Raw genomic sequence first — 18,781 nt, 5'->3', positions numbered from 1 at the left:
GAGCCTTTAAAAATTGTATGTATTTCTTCAGTAAGGTAGTCTTTAAGGGGAAAAAAAGTTGCTTTTAGATCATTGTCTACAGGTTCTTAAGTGCCTAGGGTAGCTCTTAACCTGGTCCTTTGCTCCATAATCTGTTCAGGTGTCTGCCCCTGCCTAAAGGCACATGATTTAGTTTAGGAAGATGAGACTTCAGGTCCTAAATCAAATGGTGCTTACTAAATATAATCCTTCAGCTAGATGCTGTAGCAGAGATCATAGCTGCTCACCCACCAGCCTCTAGCAGTTTATTGTTATTTCTAGTGTGGCTAAATAACTGAGTTATCAGCACCAGATGAGTTCTGTAATTGATTCAATTGTCTGTGATAATTTGCACCCTCTTTTTCCTATTAATCATGACTTTTTCATTACTTAACAAGTTTCAGTATTGTTTTACATGATCTTAACTAAGCCTACTAGCATGTTTTGGTGGCTTTCTCTCCATTAACAAAGAACTGCTATAATGGTGCTGTTAACAGCTCTGCAGTGCTGGAGGAGGGCAGAGCCACCAGAACCTACCAGAGATCCTTGTTGCACGCACTCAGCCATTGTGTGGATAGAAATGTTGGCTGAAATACTTGGTAACACTTCTAATTTATCAATATTTCAACATGTCGATACCAGGAACTTCTCGGGGTTTAATGATCTAACCCAGTCTTTCTGCATGCTTTTAGGAAGGGTTGTTGAACAGATCCCTTTTACACTACCTGTACCACGTGAAGAGGTTTGCATCCAACCCAGCAGCCAGCTCTTCACACTTACAGGCAGGTGAGTTTGAACCAAATTGGTTTGCATAAATAGTACCTTGCTTTTTCAAAAGCCTCAAAGTCCCCATAGATGCATAACCGAAGTTGTAGGGGACTCTACCCGTAACCTAGCTCCGGCTTGCCCTTTGTCCCAAACTCCTCCAGCTCTGGCGCTAGGTTTGTGTGGGTAGGAACTGCCTATTTTTAATGCTCACTCTGAATTGTGTGGTTTGAGGGGTGGAAATTCTGCCTCCATACCAGGCATCCTTCATTTCCCTTAGTTCCCACCCTGGTCTTGTAATAAAATAATGTTGATTGTGCTTATATTCAGAAAGCCAAGGGGCAGAGGAATTTGCATCCTTGTCTCGCCAGCTTGCCCTTGACCACAGAGGTGGTCCAGCAGTGTTGCTCTAATGCCGTGTGGATACCTCGGTGTCCCTGTGAAAACAGCATTTCACTTTCGTCCGTGCTCTCACGTAGGCATTGCCAATTAATTTACACATCCACAGAGCTAGCTATTGATCTTCAGGCTCACTTTTGGGTTTTATCTTAGTGCAGGTTTCCATGATAAATGCACGTGTGTGTCTTCTGCTACTTGAAAAGCTCGGTGTGATCAACAGAGCCCAGAAGATGCCCTATCCCCAGCATGGGACCTTTTAGCTCTCTTCAGCTACCTTAAGCCTTTTTTTGCATCACCATGACTCTTGTCTTAAAGTACCAAAGCTCACGGTCACAGGAGACCAAGGTTCAGATGCTGAAAGCAGCAAAGATGACAAACCCCAATCTGTTTCGTGCAGTGGGCAAGGCACCAGGCTGCCCTTACTGTGGTGGTACATTGCAAGAAAAAACACTGGAACTGCCAAAAAAAAAAAAAAAGGATGAAATCGTAGATTAGTTGCTTATCAAACAAACCTCCTGCTCAGAATGGGTAAGGAATAAGTTTTCTTGTATTGCCAACAAGTTTTTTGAAGAGGGTCTCCCTAAAGGAAGCTACACATTGATATATATGTGTATATAGGTATGGGGGGGAGATGTGTGGAAACTGTATTGGATGTAGCAATGGGTCTGAAGGAATTGCAGCAACTCAAGTGTTTTTCTCAGTGGGTGAAAGGACTTAATGTGGCTGAATTTATCCAGGAAGACACTGGCAGTGGGGAGGTCTGTAGGTTGCTGTGCGCCAACCTTTGTTAGCTTTGGGGCTGCTGGCTGCTCAGGACTGGCAGTGCTCGTTCACGTGGGTGGTGTGACACGGGGTCCTCCACATCTACCGGGTGCTGCCCTAGCCAAGGCTGCGTTTTGAGCTGCTGTTTGTCACTGTGGACAAAACTAAATGGGGCTGGATGCTCTATTTAAAGGGGAGATGATAATAGTACTTGCTATAGTTACAGACTTCCCACCGCGCCGAGGAAACGTATGACAAATCCAAGCCAACTATTTTTCCAGATTTTGTGCCAGGGCTCAGTTTGCATAGGTGGCAGTACTGGAACCCCTCCAGAGAAAGCTTTTTATCTGGCCACTTGCTTTCTCCTAGCTGTTCTCATCTCGAATCCTGCTCAAGTCCAGTCTAAACCCGCCGTAGCTGACAAACCCAAGCGCTCTGCTGTCCAAACTGGCTCGCTGGCTTCAAACCTACCGCAGACTGAGACGAGTGAACCCCAGATAAAGACAGAGCTGGGCTCTTCCATTTCCCCTGCTTGTCAGAGCCAAAGTCCTTTTCCAACAGCAAGCTGCGGAATGTGGGTTGTTGGCTGCTGGCTTTCTGCACAAACTTGTAGGTTTTCACCGTTGGCATGGGCAAGATGCTATCCCATAATACATTGAAGCCCACCAGGCAGGTAGGTGGGCAAATCTGGATTTGCTTTTGTGCTTTTCGTGCTTCCTACAGGCAGCTCAGTGGTGAGAGGGGCTCCAGGGGTGACTAGGCACCTCTGCCCTTGGGAATAGGCTCTACACCTCAGCTGGGTGACTGACGCGTCTGAGCAATTAATAATAAACTTTGTAATGAGTTCCCAGACAAAAGCTCCATTGTACTGAAGCTTTGGGGAACTGGGATGTTGTCCAAATATCTGCAGATACTGGATAGCCTGATTCCACAAATAATAGAGGGGAAGGTCTGGAACTCAGAATCTCGTTTGGATTGGAAAAAGCCCCTTAAGAACATCAAATCCAACCATCTTACATAACATAGGGATACTTGTGTAATGCAGGCATGTATCGCATGCACTTGCATGAAAAAACATCACCTTGGTTTTGCTTTTTGAGCATGGCCACCCGCTCTGAGCCAGTCCCTTTCTGGGAACCAGAGCGCTCAGGAGTTGAGACCTTTTGGTGTGGGCAGGTGTATCAGCAGACTGGGGAACACGAGCTGCTGCTTTGAGACCTGCGCCTTCCCCCTCTGTCTGCGGGGAGCTGGCAGACAGCCACACGTGGGGACACCCTGGTGAAATTCAGGGTTGTGAGCAGGGATGGCAGAGATAGGGGGATCTGTAAGCAGCTGAAGGCAAAACAAGTTGAGCATCTTGTATGCCTTGAGAGCAGTAGTTAATTGCATCAAATTCCTGAAGCCACTGGTTATCTAGGGGCTTGAGGTGCCTCTGGAAACCTCTGCTGATTGATTTTCTTTATATTGGAAAGCAAATCTGAAAGCAAAGGAAGGATCAAAGTCTGGTGACTGAGGATATCCTGAGCTTCTGCTGAAGCGTTTTGAAGGCTGAGGTTTCCCTTCCCCCCAGAGAATGTTCCTTTATTCTGAGTTTTGAAAAATGAGAGCTCACCACATCCAAAAGAGCAGCTAATGCCACAGATCAGGGTAAGCTGATGGGGGATCCGATGTGCACAGGTCCCACAGACATACACATGGCACAGGGGTCCTGCTGGAGAGGGTTCCTGCCTGCAGTGGCTTAGCCCAAGGCCTTCAGCAACCATTTTGACTTCTTTTTCACTACAAAGGGCAATTGCATCTTTTATATGCACTTGGCTGCCTGTTTGTGTTCAATCTGTTACATTTTAATGGCTGTGGTGGAGTTGCACTGAAAGCCCTAATGACTTAAAATCCGAGCTAGTGGGGAATTAAGAGCACAGCTATGTTGTATGACCTTGATCTAATGTGGTTACCTCTGACAAAAGCAATTTTCCTTTGCCTTGTCCATTTAGAGTATGGCTTTTAGGTTGTAACACATGTACTGTATCTATACCAATTAGTTTTCAGGATGAACAGATGTGTAAAATTGAAAAGGCCTTGATAGTGCCCTGGTCTCAGCTGAAAACACACCAGTCAGCAGCCCGGGACCTCTGGTCACCGATGATTTAAGGTAGGGCTAAACTCACCCCTCTAGCCAAGACCCATCAATTTAATCTGACGAGCTCATTAGTGACTTCTCCCACCGCCACAGCTCTCCCTGCCGCTGATCTTCCTGCTGGTAGGTGGCAGTTCAAGATCACCGCTTCTGTGTCATTTGTGGTTGTGTCTTAGCCTTGCAGTCACACAAATCCTTCAGTGCACAGGCTTCTGCATACGCCTGCCCTACCGACTTCAGCAGGACTCCTTGTGCTTGAGGCGTGTGTTTAGGTAACTCAGCAGAGCAGGGTCGGACTACTTATGAAAGATTTTCCTCTGTTCTCTAGCCCAGCAGAAACGGGAGGCATGTGGAGCTGGAAGGCATCACCAGTGGAAGTGAAGGGACCTCTCATTAGGGGCCTCGAAAGCCGGGGGTTAGAAAATTAAACTGAATAATAGGACCAGCAGTGTAAGGTGGAACTTGCCAGTAAGAAGTGAAATGCTGGCTAAAACAAATACCCGTACAAACCTGTGCAGCTGGATTGATCGGGGAGCTTGATTACTCATCCTTTCCTGTCTAGACAGACCCAGTTTTCAGATTTCATTAAAAAAGCTAATATTTATTGTGCCTGATGGCTGTCTTGGTGCTGGGGTGAAGGTTCGTGAGTTACTGTCAAAGTGATTGGGAATGGAGTTTGGGAAGGCATTAGTAAAACTGACTTAACCTTTTGCTGTAGCTCTGTGGGAGAAACGTGCTCTTGTCTCTGGGGCTGTAAGACGGAAGCCGCCTCTTTTTCTGAGGCCTTTTCTCAGGTCTGTAATTACACACTGAGCTGAAGCATACCACCATCCCTTACAGCAAATGCCTTCAGCATATTCCACACAGAAAAAGAGCTGCTCTGAAGCTGAGTAGCTACGGTCAGTTTGCAGGATGCTTTTCGCTCCCTCCTGTTTTAGGAGTGCTGTGGTGGCTGGAACCAGATGCTCTTTGTGTTGCCTTCTCTCATGGATGAGGATGGTGAGGGCAGGTAGAGAGCCAGTATTTTCAGAAGCTCTGAGCTGAGAGGGCTATGCTCAGTGTTTGGCTACGAAGGATTTAATTTTTCACTTTCAGACTAGAATAGGAAAGGCAGGTGGTGACCTGAGTGACCTAGGCCCCAGGCTTTACAAGGTAAGATGACAGGGGAGCTGGCCACTTATTCAGAGCATGCCTAGGCAAGGCAAAGGATTTATTTTCCTTTTTACCTGTTACGCTGTTTGTGGCGTGATTTTTTTTCACTTAGTGGGGGTGAGAAGTGGGGATGAAGAACCACAAAGCTGGCTGTGTGCTGAGAGGTCTTCATAGGAGCACGCTTGGCCACATCACTTATACATCGGCTGTCAGAGCCGAGGACTCTGATTTTAATCGGACCAGAGTGTCCTGATAGGAAAAGGACATAAATACTGGGGGGACAGAAGAAGGTCCCAACAGCAAGCAGAGTAGATGCTGTCAGAATTATCTCTTTCCTTAGAGAAAAGGAGCCCAGTCTTGTTTTCCTGTGTCTTTGAATCTAGTCAAAATGGTAAAAAAAAAAAAATTCTTCCTTTAAAACTTAAATTCCAAAAAGTCTTTTCCTCCCAAACTATTTATCTCTTCTGATCTTTGTAACTTGTAATTAATGTCTTGTAATGTCTGTTAAACAGCTGGGCAAAATGTAAAGGCTCCAAATAGACTGAAAATACTTGGGCTTTATGTTCAGGCTTGAGAGGTGAATTGAGAGGACTGATAGGTTTTGACATTCACTAAATGAATACTATAGGCAAAATAGTAACACAATAAGCAAAAAAAAAAAAAAACCCGTAGCTGCTAGTGGGCTTAATAATAAGGTGGATTTCAGAGGTTTCAGAAAGTGACAGAATGGTTTATTTACTCATAACACCATGTTTTATATTGGCTGTCTGCGTTAGCCCAACTTAAGGCTTTATGCCGCTGCCCGTTGTTGCAGTGATTACTGTATTCTGAACATATTAGACAGTGATTTTAGTTTTTTTTTTTTAGCCCAGCCAATACTGAAATCTGAGTTTAAGGGCATCTGAGAATCTTCCCCACTTGAGATCTTTTGCCTTAAATGGGCAAAGTCAAGAAAGAATTGGAGTAAAATAGAAATGAGGTCTCTTTTACAGCAAGAAAGCCCCAGGCAAATCAAAAATCTGCATTTGTAGAGAGAGCCTGAGTGTCAAAACCTGAAGAGACCGAGGGGTGCAAGTTACCTGCAGAGATCAGTGCTGGAAGGGCATGCCTACAGCAGGGCTGAGCTCAACGAGAACCTCAGCCCGGTACTTAGCCAGGTGCTCTTCCCAGGCAGTCTGTGCCACTTCTGTCTAGCGTGAGGATTGCTGAGACATCATTAGGAGAGAAACCCAGCAGAGTGCTAGCGATGGCGCTGAGCTATCCCAGAGCGTGAGCTGACTTCATTAAGGGGCTGGTTCTGATTTCTCTCTGTACCACCTACAAATTTCAGCAACTCCCCGCCGCCAGCTTCGCATGCGCTAGCTCCAAGTGTTTCTGATCCTGAAAGTGACCTCAGAGAGATGCTCTAACAGGTATTTCAGCTGGCCTTTCATCTTTTTACGAAGAGGGCTACGTTAAGTGCTCTCTGGCTGCCTTTTCAGGGAGCTGGCACAGCAGCGTGGTAAGGAGCTCATTTTAATAGAGCCGGCCTCGTTAGCATGCCAGATGCTGAAAATGTGCACGGCTGGATCGCTGCCAAAGCCTGGGCCTTCTCCTCTGTGGCTGTCTGCTGGCCTAAAAATAAAGTCCAAGCGACTTTATTAAAAATGTCTCTATGCATATATATAAACATATACATTATATATGTATAAACACGCGTTACAGCCAAGCTGATGTTTGCCCACTGCCTGCTTAAAGGATCAAGTCCCGCTCTGTCCTTTGGGCTGTCAGACTGCAAGGGCTGTTTTCATATCTTGGTCTTGACAAGTTGGGTTTGCTCACAGCACATTGCTGAGATGCTCTGCCAGTTCCTGAGCCTGAGGAGGGACCGAGTGGGGGTGTTTTGAAAGCCTTCTTGGGTAAAAGGTGATCACATGGAAATAGCAACTCAGCTGGGGGAAGAAAAAGATTAAATATTAAGGATTGCTAGGATGGGAAAAAAAGAATAAAAGTTAGGGCAATGTACAGTTTTACTATTTTATTACAATGTACAGTGTAATAAAAGGAGATATAAAATAAAGCAAAGAATTTTAAAAAAAGAATGACAAAATAGATGAATGGTCTGGAATGGCCTCTGTACGAGAGGTAGGTGTTATTTCTTTGTGTGGGAGAGACGAACAAGAAGAAACTGTCTTTCAATTCCATGACCTGCAGGGAAAAGGTCAGTAGGGAAGGTTTATTTTCTTGCAGTTCCAAAAGCAGAGGCACCAAATTGTTAGCTAGATCCCTCAAAACAAGTGAGAGGAGGTATCTTGTCACATAACATATGAAGTCAAGTGCAGAAGTCATTGCTAAAACTTGCCAAGCAACTACTGAAATCCAAAAAAAGGCGTTAGAGAAATTGCCGGAAAGAAGATATCTTGGGAATTATTAAAAAAAAAAAAAAAAAAAAAAAAAGGTCTGTATAAGCACATGGACTTTGGCTCAAGAAATCTGAGCCATGCGTTGCCAAAAAATTGAGAGAATAATGGGAGGTGTTGCTAAGTGCCTGTCCTCACGTGCTTCCTTGTGTAGCTGGCTGCAAGAGGAGGGAGGTGACTGGGCTTGGATGGTCCTGCAGTCTGATCCCTGCAAGTCCTCCAAAACAGGTAAAAGTCCCCATTGCAGTGGGCTGGGGCTGGAAGCCTGGCTATGCTTTTGCAGAATTATTCTAAACCAATCCCTGTGAGGCACCATTTGGACTACTAGCCTTTCCTTTTTATCCTGGGCTTCATTTTTTTCGAAAGACAATGAGGGCTAGATCCCAAAGGATGCTTGGATGTCTTACTCTCATGCATGTTAAGGAGAAATAAGTATTGTGTTCATCCATCTCAGCGGGACATTCAGTGACCAAACCAAGTGAGGGATAAAGGGGCTGTGGGGAAGCTTCCTAAGTCACAACTGTGGACAGGATTGATTTCAGGGGAAGAATAAGAAAAGTTAGTAAATTTAGCGCAGAAAAAACACTGGGAGATTAGTGTCAGTAAGTAGTGGTCTGGGAAAAGGAGTGATGGCTGCAGAAGCTCAGCAATGTGCTATCAGATTGTAAGACATGGCTATCCTGAAAGATGAACTCAGCCCCCTAAGTTTACAGGACTATACCGTGTCATTGCAGCCCTTTAGAGGGTGTCTGAGCTGGGAAATGTCCGTCTCCTGCTTGTTTACCTATACGTGGTGGCTCGGTGAGTGGTTACAAATGGCCCCAGTTCTCAGTAGGATGGGGGGGCTGGACATAGCCAGTATTTTCCCATCATAGTCTAGTTCAAAGTTGTCCTTGTGGGTTTATGGCTGTCTAGTTCCCTCTCAGCTCTGGTACACGGGCTCGCTTTTAATTAAACACCCATCATTTAAGGAACTAAAAACAGTCTAAAAGTTTTGTTGACCAAAGTCTGAAAATATGAAATGTTCTTTGGGGGGTTTTGGGTGTGGATCACGAAGCACATTTTCGTAATATTTAGTATGTCATCTTCAAGCAATGTTTTTAAACCTCAAAACTCCAGGGAAGTTCTGTAGGCTTTAGCAAACAGATGTTAGCAGTCAGGAAAGAATTATGATTCCTGCCCAAAAATATTCCCTCCTGCCTATCAAGATATCCTGACGTGCAACGCTTTCAAGATATGCCTCCTATGGAGCTGACGATGCCCTGTTCCTGCAGGTCTGGGAGTCCAAGAGGTCTGCGGTGCCTTTTAATCAGTCATCGAGGCAACATATCGTTTGGGACGTCCCAATTAACAGAGCACATGTGCAGTTGTGTGCACTTTGTCCCTATTGAGTAGCTAGGGAAAGTTGTTTGACTCAGCTGCTGCTTGGCACTTAGCACTCGTTTAAATTAAATATGTGCATGCAGGAACTCGGGGTATGTAGGATCCTGAGCTGCTTCGTGGAGTGATGGGAATTAGCTGTGAACCCAGGCCATTTGTTAGGAAAATGGGGGAGTGGCTGGTCCCAGAGGTCCTGCTGAGGGGAAAATGACATTATCTGGTCCCTGGGAAAAGCTGAGCTGCAGCTCCATGGGACTGCATCAGTTCTGGCATTTTCTATTTAAATTTTCTATTTAAAGTTTCATAATAAAGGGGTACAAAGGTTCCCCAAACACAGCAGGATGAGGCCGTGGCTCGCTGATCCAAACAGACTGGGACCTTCTGCTGTCTTGCACAGAGTTTGAGGGTGTCTTTGTGAAACTACGGTGCAACATGAGGGTGTCCTCATAACAGCTTGGACATGAGCTGATGTACCTGGGGCTGCCTCGATGTTCCCACTGCACAGATGATGGTTCTGTAAGTGGAGAAATAACATTTGCTGATCATAGGACCCTCCCCTGCTAGCTTATATATTGCCTTCTGGTGCTCTGCTGCCATTAGAAGTGTGTCTTTCCCCATCTTTACTTCCATCATCCATTTTTCATGTCCTTTCCTTCCTTAGAAGTTACCTTTCAGTTACTTCTTTCAAGTGCCTGCTGAATGCTCAGCTTCTGCCCTTTAGCTCGAGGGAAACAGGAGGCCAAACTGAAGGGTCTGGGCTTTCTTCTAGGGCTGCTGTCAGTGGGAAGCAAAATGCTTTTGGCTTCTCCTCCGTTCTTTGCCGGAGATGCAGACTGACTTTTGCTTTGGCGATTTGATAATATTAAATTTATTATTGATAACTTCCATAACTCACTATTTGAAGTAGCCTCGCTTTGTGTAAATACTAATTTTGAGACTCACAGGGATGCCCGCCCTTCCCATGAAGCTTACCAGGCTTTTATGTTACAGGCAGGTGAAATGGGCAGCCTGTGACAAGCAAATGTCTCTGATTAACACACACAAATCAGTTGCACCTGTATAGATGACCTTTTGGTGTATCTTCAGAAAAAGTGTTCCTGTGCTTGCCCTGCTTGTCTCATTTTACAGAGTGATTCATCCTTGGGGATGTGGGGGAAAGGACGTAGGGGATTCCTTACCAAGATGCTGCGTTAGCCGTAACTTCAGTGTGGTTGTGACTAATGGAAATGGATACTGCTCTGCACGGATCGCTGCTTTGGAGACCAGCCCCAACTCACATGGGTGTGTAAAATGAAGTCCCTCTTGATTTTGGGTCTCTGATGGGACTGTTGCTCTGTGAAAGGTGTTGATTAAGCTTTGGACGATTGTGACATCTGAATTATAGTCACATTATCGCCACTGATTTAACAGGAAAGTGTCAGGAAGGCAGCGATGAAGTCTGGTAGAGAGCTGCAGGTGGCGTGGCCAAATAACTGTTTCCCTGTGATTGATGTTAAGGAAAAGAGATGTTCCAAGAGCAACACTAATGGCAGTAGCTTTTGCATGTGTTTAAAGCCGAACTCAAAATCCATGAAGTCCTTGGAAAGACGCCTTTTTCTGCTTCACCAGGCTTAGGACACGCTCGCAGGCCCTGCGAAAATACATGACATGGACACGGCGCTTTGACTGAGCATGAACCCAGCCGTGTGCTGGCGGATTTCCTGGCTTAACAAGGCCACGTCCCTTGCAAACAGCTCAGGCAACCTCATAAAAATCAGGGCTGCCATCTCTGGGTTGGGGGAAGTCTATCATAATTGTGATTATAGCCTTCTGTCTGAGCCACTTAGCGTGATTGACGTGCTGAAGCTCCCCAACATTACAGTTCTGTTTATTTGTTGTCCTCGTCTCTCGAGCAGCTGGATGTAAAGGTGCCTTACAGGAACGCAAGCCCAGGAAGGGCACTCCCTGGAATGTTTCTGAAAGCTTCCAGAAATAGAGAGCAGGGCTGATGAGCTTGGATCGAGAAGTGCAAAATTCCATGTACAGAAGCTCACACCTCTTGGTAGAGGCAAGGGAAGCTTACGTTCGTTGCTGTTTCAGCTCATACTGATGCCAACGGGAAGCCCTTTGCTCGAGTCCTTCACCAGCAACGTTCTGAGCCCGGAGAGGAGCAGGATTTAAGGGATTTAGGGAGAAGGTGACACCTTTCGCCCTGTTTAGCAGCAGGTTGATCCGCAGCAGTTTCCCTGCTGAAGGTGTTACGACCCGTCAGCAGAGGGAACGATGCTGGCATCTGCAGCTCCTGCCTCCTCGCAGGCTGAGTAGTGACTGAGTGGTGAAATACATTAGGAAAAACAACCTTTATTTATTTATTTTAGTTTTTTTGGGAGACAGCAAAGTATGGCGGCAGCACCGCTGGGGCACTGGAGGCGGGCCAGACACACATATTTGGTGAGAGAAGAAAACCAGCCATCCGGCTCCAAGAGGATGTAAACACGGAGCTCTAACTCTCTGTCTCAGGCTCTCCTGCGACAGAAAGGAAGCCTTGTATGTTGGGCTATTCTGCTCCGCTGTTAAAAGCTACTGTAATTCAGGCTGTGTTGAAAAGGAGCAATTTAGGGATAGATGATTTTTTTTACTGTATTTTTCCAGAAGATGACTTTCACATAGGTCCCTTCTGACTGATCAGGGGAGAAATCATTTTGGAAGGAAATAAATCTCTGCTGATGGCTACTCAGAAAAGCAGCCAATGAGTACGGGTGAGCTAATGTTAATAAATGCCACGGATGATGCACTGAATAATCTGCTGTTTGTTTGTGTTATGCTATTAGGAAGCTGAACTTTATTAGGCTTCCAAGAACCACAGGCACATTTACATTTTTGGTGTGTGTTGCTGTGTAACGTTGACCGGCCTGTCGGTTCAAGGAGGGCAGCACGCTCCAGCTGCACACCGTGGTGGTGGCGGGGCCATCCCGTAACACTCAGGCGGACTGGAAATCTACTGCATGCAAAATGAGCCTCGCACCTCTTCAGCAGAGCAGGATTCATCCTCGGAGCTCCTGCTGGCACTGCCAACGGGGATAACTCCTGCCTGAAGGATGCTCAAGCAGCTGGACTCACTGCTACATGTTGTGTTGGAGCTGGCATGGACTTGTGTGCCCCAAGAGAGGACCTGGCCCTTCAGTTTATATTGCAACCTGGTTGTTTCTTACCCTTGGCATGGTGGCTGGGGATGGGGAACCTCTTCCAGCCTGAGTTAGGTTAGGTGCAGCTGGTGTCCAAACACAGCAGAGCAGAGGCAGAGCGAGGTGCTGTGCCTTGTGCCTGCTGCTTCTCCCATCCATCACCTCTGCCCTGGGGCCTTTCCCCGTGTCTTGTTTCAGCTGCTGAGTGCAAGGCCATTTCTGTTCAATCCTCAGCTGCAGTTCAGGAGCTGGACGGCTGGCCTAGACCTTAAATCACCCATTTCCAAACAGCCCTGCCCCTAAGGCTTTTATTACGGACTTCTATTATGTCCCTCTCCGTTCTGTTGTACGTGCAAGACAGAAATACCAGGTGGCTGAAGCCTGTTATAAATCTGGTTGAACAGCAAAGGGAAAAGTGGTTTCCAATATAATAGCAAAGCTTTGATTGAAATGAGTGAAAGATAAGCAATTAAATGGTCTCGTTCTCACTGTTGGAGCTAGGTCTGCAGGGCCAAAAAACATGGGATGTGATTCTGGGGGCCGTTCTGCACCAGGAAACAGAAAACGAACCAGAAAACATATGGGAGAGGTTGGACTTCAGGTCACCAGGCTCACAGCTGAGGAGATGATGGAGAGAGGTTTGGGGAAGATCTCCTGGGCTTCAAAAGCAGCACAGAGATGTTGGTAAGGAAGAGAAGCATGTGCTGGGAATGCCAACACAGCCAGGTCCCCATCCAAGGCCACAAAAGCCGGGCACAGGCTCCCAGTGCCTGTGTCCTGGTGGTGGAGCAGACTGTGTTTCCTCCACCCTCTGCGCTGAGCCTGGGGCTGGAGTGCGTTTGTGCCGTTGAGTCATCCAAAAAGGAGCCTAGCGTGAACACGTCTGGCACAGCAAAGAGCTTGGCCCAGCGCCTCTCCTGATTTGGTGAAATATTCTTGGCAACAGTCAGGCTTTTTTTAAACCACTTCTTCATTAAGTGCAGCTTTATATGCCAAAGCATGCCAGGTTCGCTTTATGTGCAGCCTATTTTAAGGAGACGTATATGCGGGCTGCTGGCTGGGATAACAGCCTGAGCTGTGCCCCATCAGCCCATGACAGTGGTACCAGGGGATGCGAGGTGATGTTTGCACAGGTGCCTCTGCTAGTTCTCATCTTCCACCTGCCCCATATCACCCCAATCCTGCCACAAGACCTCAGCCACGTGGGCTGGAGATAATCCTGGTAGTAAAGATGTGAGGAGCAAACTTTGTTCTGCATGGCTGGGGCGTGAGCAGCAAGAGGCAGGTACCCAGCTCTTATGTCGCAGGCAAAAAAGGGCAGGAGCCACTGAAACCAGCAGTTCCTGGCCTCTAGCTCTGAATTGGCCCATTCCCTTCTCCAAAAGGGGATCTGCTGTCTAATTCCAGCAGGACCACTTCAAGGACTGTATGGTTTTTGTGTTCCTTAGCACACCTGTAAATGTGTAACCCATTTGCTGAATGCAGGTCATGGCCGAAGAGGCACGAGATCTGGAGGACCGTCTCTCCCATCTAGTTTTTGGTGACCTTGTGGCCTAAAAATATGCATTTAAAATAACATTTTATCTTCTGGGGGCTGAATGCAGCTTCGTCTTCGACCCCAGATGGGGAGCGGATGAGTTCTGGGTTTTGGCCTTCTCAAATTTTACACCTTTTGGATGGATCTGAAACAAAATCCCGTGTTTTCAAGTTCAGCCAGCGAAGCGAAGCGTAATTATTTGCACAGCTGTAATCCGGCTTCAAAGGGGCCGTGACTCCTCCCGCAGCCCCAGGTGCACCGGGAGGGCACTGCAGCCCCCACCCCGAGCTGTGCTCCCCGGGGAATTGCAGCCCCCCTGCTTCGATCACCGCTGTAGCATCTCATCTACCGACTCCCAGCAGGAACCTCCAGGTATGTCCATGCTGGTTTTGTCAGCAAACACAACTCCTGCTTTGCTACGGCCTCCTAAAACCCAGCTGGCCTTGAGATGCAGCCAGACGAGGCTGCATGGAGCAGGAGGAAGGGGTGAAGCTGCTCGTACGTGCGTGCACCTGTTTATAAATAAATAGGAGCGGCTTTCATCCCCTAGCAGCAGTCCAAAAAACGGCGTGAAAAATCAATGGGCTTTTTTTTACAACAAAATTTTTCCACAAAAAGCTGCCTCTGTGAAAGTATATTTTACGAGACCTTTTTTTTTTTTCTTTTAAAGTTATAAAAGTTCCAGCAAAATTATTTATCAAAATATTTTCGTCTTCTGGTGGTCAGAATGTACTCCTGATATTTGCGTTAAAAATTTGGGGAGCCGTCTTAAAAAAACGTTGGGAAGGCTTGAAAAAACAATGTCTGCTTTAAATGCTTTCAGCACAGGAATAATTTAAAAATCCTGTTTGTTTTTATATCGGCAAAATAGGTTTATGCAGTTTAACCGGAGGGACAGATGTCCCTTTGGCTTCATCGTGCCTCCCGTTCAGGCTCGTGTCCCAAGGGACGTGAGCCCGAAGCCATCTGGGGAAGCTGCTCATGTGGCAAGTAGGTCTGCTCTTTGTTTCTGTCCAGACCCAGGCGTTTTTATTTGGTGGAGAAGTTCTCAAGTGCAAGCTGTGTTTCAGCACTCACTCCTGGAGATGTGCTTGATGAGTGCAAAAATGTGACTTGGTTTTATTTTTTTCGGTGCAGTTTTGCTGCAGTCTGTTCTGCCTGACGTGCTGTGATGGATGCTACCTGCTCTCTCACAAGGGCTGTTTCATGTTACGCTTCCTTCAGGATAAAATAAGAAACAAAGGGGCTGGCTAAAACTAAGGGATATGGCACAGAGTTGCAGCTGATGTGGCCGGGGAACTGCCGAAAGGATCGCAGCTGGCAGTGTGGGAACACAGTGGGGACAGTGTGCCACGTTCAACCCGTTGTGTTTGTTTTTTTCCTTTAATATTGAGTTCTAGATCTGATTTTAATGGGTATTTATTCCCAGCTTGCTTTATAAAGCGGTTATTAAAAAGCAGCCTCTTAAAAAATATATATTAAAACTTGTTTCCATTGGCAGGGGAACGTTTTTACAAACAAGCTGTGCAGTTACTGCAGCTAGCAAGGGACCTGCTGTTGCCTCTTTTTAATGGCTGGGTGCAGAGAGATTTTTTTTATTAAAGGTTTTGGGAGACTCCAGCCTTAGAAAAACATTTAAAAAGGTGACTGGAGACTTCTGGGGTGCTCACTTCTCCAGCAGTGCTGTTTGAACACCTCTGCGGTCCGGGCAGGCGTCCAGCTGGATGTACGGATGCTTTGCTGGAAGGAGCCAGGCAGGGTTTGCTGCTGAGCTGGATCCCGAGCAGCAAATCCTGCTGAGCAGTGGTTTGAGGTCTGCCCAGCCCGAGCTGCTAGCGAGGCCTTGGACCGTTTGTCCCACTCGGGACAAACCAGGGCTTCGTGTGTCTGTGGGCTGGACAGTCAGACAGACACTTCAGTGCTTATTTTACCCCAGGCCACACTTTTTTACCCCTCGGCTTATCTTGATTATCTTGAGACTTGAGCACCTTTGCAGCACCTGCCTTGGTCTCCTCAAGGTGAGTCAAACCCGATACATCATCCCTCTCCCTCCCCCGTGGTTGTTTTAGCTGTTAGCTTGTGAAAAGTTGATTTACAAATCAATTATTAAATTACAAATCAATATTAAAACGTCCCATTGACAAATATCAAATTATCCACAAGTGCACGCTATTAACTGCAGGAAACGCTCCGAGCCACCGGCCCTCGTGTGACTGATCCTCCTGCTCCACAACGGCCCTTCTGGTCTTGGTGAGTTTCTACAGCTTCTTGAAATTTGCTGTTGAAAACCACACTGAGAATCACACCTGGCTTGTAGCAAAATGTGGTGACCTTACTTATTGGCTGGGAGGGAAAAAAAAAAAAAGAGGGGAAATCCAAAGGTTTTGGCTTAAAAAGCATATTAAGGGATCTGAGTGGCTTCGTACATTCAGCATCGACCCTTAACTCCAGCAGAACATCAGAGATGAGTTGGGAAGACCAAAAAGAGTTCAAAAGTGGCATCAGCTATGGGGGTTCTCCCCCTGGGGATGGCCACATGGGGTCTGGGACCCTCCTTGGCAAGGGCTGGGCTAAGTGAAGTGGGAATCGGTTGAAATACCACTTCCCTCAACAGCTAAACTTTTCCTAAGTGTTCTGCTGGATTGGGACCAGCACGTGAGTTTCTTGAGACTCTAATGGTCTCGCTTCATAAATATTTAACAGAGGCATCACTATCTCAGACCTGAGTAGGGTATCTTGAAACGAGTGCTGGAAGAAGCTTAAAGAAACCTGAGAAATGGACAAAAGCGCGCGCAGAGCCAAATTCCTGCTTGGCAAAGCTCCACCAGTACCGGAGCATTTGGCACGCGGTGCTTAATAAAGTGCTCGCATCCACGCTTAACTTTATGCTATCAGCATTCCCCGCCTCGCTTCCTATACCCTGCTTTTCTTCAGGTGCTATTAAAGCTGAGCAGAGATGACCACGGTAGCTCCCAATTTCTCGTTTCTCTCATTTCTTCCTTTCTGGACATTAACCATGGCAAAGGGGGTGCTGTGACTGTGCATGCAGGAGGTGCTGTGCCCAACTCCTTCATATTTTACCCCGATTTCTGCTGCTGAGTATCCCCGGGATGGCTGGGAAGCCTTCCCCGCCCCGCTCACACAATGGCAAAAAGCTACCAAAAGCTCCTAGAAAGTGAAACATTTTACAGGAAAGGAAATTGTTCTGGGCCGCTTCATCCCATGGAGCTGAACTGCTTTAGGAAGCCCTGCTTTCTTATTAGAAACTCCCAGCCTGGGGGTAGTTTGGCGAGCAAAAAATAATTAACGGTGGTGTTAATAGGAGGCTGTTTCCAGGGTTAGGGCCAGGAATCTCTGGCAGGTCTGGCTTAGGGATGGGGCAATGAGCAAAAGCAGAAGTGGCAGCGGCAGGAAATGTCGGGGGATGTTTTAGAAGATGATTTCTTTTTTGAAACCCAGTGGGTTTTCAAAAATCTCAATTAGAGATGCTCCAGGGCTTGGCAGCTGGGTCTCCAGCAGGTTTCTTACCAGAGAGGCTGGGGGAAGAGAGGGGAAGGTGTTTGCATTAGTGGGCTGGCCCTGCTGAGGGCACAGAGCCCTCCAAAGAGATGCTTGGCTACGACGTGCTGGCACAAAGCCTGGGGATGGAGAGGAAAAGCGAGGACGGGAGAGTTGTGCAGGCTGGAGGTGACTTTAGGTCTGCTCGTCTCAAACCAGTGACTCATCTGTCTGCAACTGATAGGACGTCGTCTGAGTTTTGTTCATTATTTTTTTTTATTTTTGGGGAAACTGCAGACGGCGTTGCGTGCTGATGTACCGAGAGGCTGATTTCTGTTTTGACTGTTGTCATGCTGGCTTGCAAAGCGTAAGGTATGTGTCACTTGTGGGGGCTAACCGGGCCCATTCAGCGATTTTATTAATAGCTCCGGTGCTTATGAATGAAAAAATGCAACTCCTTGAAATTGGAAGGAGTGGGAGGGAACTTCTCTCTTTTTTTTTTTTTTTTTTTTCGCTCTGCTGTAGATTTTGAAGGCTTTCCCCAGAAGCAGACACGCGGGAAGGCTGAGCTCCGTCCTGCTCAAATGGAGCCTCACCGAGTTACACCAGATCTGGATCCAGCCCCGTTACACTGCAGGACGTGCTGAGGCTTGTGAGTGAAGCCTGTTACACATTAACGTGCGAAATATCCAGCAGCAACCTCTGCAGTGAAGTTGTAGTGGCTTCAAGGCTTAGAGTTTTGCCTTTTTTATTAACTGCAACCACAAAGTCAGTAGATTACATCAACATAATTAGATAGATAAAGAGATAAAGGTAACATAGAAAATTAGGCAGAAAATCAGTCTGAGACAACCTCAAATGCTTCTCTGGCCACATCTAACTCAAGCTACATCAAATGTATCTAACAGCTATGCTATGGCTTTTAAGGGCATGTGTGCTTCTGGTCTTTTTTAACTGTATTTTGTTGCACATGCTGACCAGCCTGTGATATTGTTCCTTTGCTTTCTGAACAAAACGAACCTGCTGAGGAATTAACTTAGATGGCATTTACAAAAAAAGCCCTCAGGTTCAGGAATTGTGCAGCTTTTGGATGAGTATGTAATCAAGGGTGGCCATGTCTGTTCTCATTCGTTGTCCAGGGCATTTTTCACCACCCAGAGCATCTCTTCCCAATTCAGAAAGGAGAGGAGCTGAGCAGGACCACCTTTTATCATATAAGTAACCCCAAATTTGCAGCCAGAGGGGAGATGTGCTGAAGACAAAAAGGCCGGGCTGGGAATAAAGTTTCATCTCTGCTGCATAGCTCCTGGTCCTGGTCCAGCTCGCAGAGAACTTGCCTTTGGTCCAGTGGGTTGTAAATGATGCCTGTAATCTTTGGTCCCCAAGCTCCTCGCCGGGAGATTAATAATCCTGTATGGCACAGGGACAGGGGAAGTGAATTAATTAATCGAGGAGCTAAGACTGTATGTGAATGAAGCTGGGGGACAGGACTGACAGAGCCACTCGCGTAACAGCAGATACCAGAGGATGAGAAAAACATGGGCAAAGGGGGAAACAGCTGAAACCCTCGAGA

The 18,781-nt window shown here is 46.7% G+C and overlaps 1 protein-coding gene across 1 annotated transcript in view; it reads left to right on the top strand.

Moving 5' to 3' along the window:
• LOC137858486 (uncharacterized) overlaps nt 1-18,781 on the top strand; it is a 116,482-nt gene that overhangs the window by 19,874 nt on the left and 77,827 nt on the right. The window contains exons 3-7 of the mRNA XM_068686325.1: nt 711-808; nt 10,138-14,082; nt 15,893-15,960; nt 17,506-17,580; nt 17,734-17,860. The gene's annotated coding sequence lies outside the window, so the exon portion shown is untranslated. The remainder of the gene's footprint in view (nt 1-710; nt 809-10,137; nt 14,083-15,892; nt 15,961-17,505; nt 17,581-17,733; nt 17,861-18,781) is intronic.

The sequence above is a fragment of the Anas acuta genome, chromosome 6, assembly GCF_963932015.1.
Source record: "Anas acuta chromosome 6, bAnaAcu1.1, whole genome shotgun sequence".
NCBI lineage: Eukaryota > Metazoa > Chordata > Aves > Anseriformes > Anatidae > Anas > Anas acuta.
Note: the sequence above shows the minus strand (reverse complement) of the source record. Positions and strands in the feature narration are given on the sequence as shown.